This window comes from Pinus tabuliformis, chromosome Q, assembly GCF_031772625.1.
Source record: "Pinus tabuliformis cultivar Carrire ecotype Pingquan chromosome Q, CPIR1, whole genome shotgun sequence".
NCBI classification, from domain to species: domain Eukaryota; kingdom Viridiplantae; phylum Streptophyta; class Pinopsida; order Pinales; family Pinaceae; genus Pinus; species Pinus tabuliformis.
Window position 1 is genome coordinate 191,198,831 of NC_142296.1, and position 1,613 is coordinate 191,200,443.

General features: G+C 37.6%; 1 pseudogene; it reads right to left on the reverse strand.

Annotated features, from left to right (window-relative positions):
- Positions 1-200: 200 nt before the first annotated feature.
- On the reverse strand, positions 201-1,361 carry LOC149218863 (protein DMR6-LIKE OXYGENASE 1 pseudogene; annotated as a pseudogene).
- Between the last annotated feature and the right edge of the window lie 252 nt (positions 1,362-1,613).

Sequence of the window (1,613 nt, forward strand, 5' to 3'; positions counted from 1 at the left end):
TAGAGTGAGTATTCTTTCGCTTGAACGATCTGTAATGGAACGTTTTTATGCCCGCCCAGTTATTTTAACTTCTTTTTCAAAATATTTTTGATCATTGTTGAAAATTAATACTCTGAACAGACTCATCACAAATATTCTTTAACTGATCACTTATCAAAAGCTTGTGAGGTTTCTTATGTAGCCCGTGAATTATTTTGATTTTAACCGAGGAAGACTCGCTTATTACGTTTGATAACAAAGGCATTAGCAATGAGTTCTACAACAACCCACTTCCCTTTTCTAAGTACTTGCAAATCGCTAACATCACCTTGCATTAGAATAGTGATGCCACCTGCATCTAAATGGCTTCTTAAAGCAAGGGTAACATCTAGGTTTGGGCATGGTGGATAGTAATTTACAAGTAACAGTTGTCTGTGTTCCCCAAAAATATTATTCAAGTAATCAGAATGGAGTCCTAGAGCTTCAGAAATTGTAGCCAGCAGCCTTAAACATAGTGCCCTCACCTCCACAGCGTACTTGCCTACAATTTCCCTGTAACAAAAGCTTCAATATTATATTAAGCCAAACGAGTTATGATTGCTACTTTAATGGTTGACATAAGGTTTAATGGCTACCTATAGGCTGCAGGTTTTTTAGGCCAAGAGTCAATGACTTCGTGTAATGGAAAACAAGGGTGTCTCAGATAGTCCCTCCAGTTAAGGACTTCATCTTTGTGAATATTGAAGCTTGTAGCAAGCTGAGCCAGTTGCTTTGGATTCTCTGAATAGAGGCATGCACAATCTTCCATCAGCATTTCAAACAATTCTTTGGCGATTCCCATCATGTTTTTCATCACCCTCTCCAGTACCCCGTGGTTCACTATCTGATCATATCATGCAGCTTCAACCATATTAATACTGAATTTGAACAGAAATTTTTTTAAGAATTTATGTTCATAATTGAGATTTTGGAAGTTTATTGAGAGATATTATGAGATTCAAAATTCAAATCTTAAAATTCAAAATTCAAATCTTCAAAACAGTTTATATTGCAATATCATGAGATTCAAAATTCAAAGCCTCATGAATCCAATCCCTTCCGCAAAAAAAATCATAACTTGGGACATTGGAGATTGAAGGTTGTACCTGGAAAAAGCCATCCTCCTGACATGCACGTTGGATTTGTTGTATTACGGTGGTTCTGCTAGGGGCATCTAGGTGTTTCAGATCCACCACTGAAATGCTCTCGCAGAAAGATACCTGAGACATTTTGGGTTGCTCCTGGGGAGGCAAAATATATTTTTTCTGCACCTCAACATTGTTTATTCCATTGCACAGTAGTTTCTCAACACCATTAGCATTGGTCTCAGCGTGAAGATCCATTCTAGAGGACATCCATCTTTCTTTCCTCTTGATGTTATTGTGAATACAATCTTTTTTCCATACAGATGTTACACGCCTTCTAATCAAAGTTAGAAATTGCAAGTTTGCATTGCAGAAATTGCAATCTATAGAGCCCCGAATGGAAACAGAGGCTATACATAGGGTCAACCAACAGTTTTTACCAAGGAAACATTGACAGTTGCAACAGAAAGTGTCCCGGATGAAAACAATATTGCAAAGGGAGGATTTGGC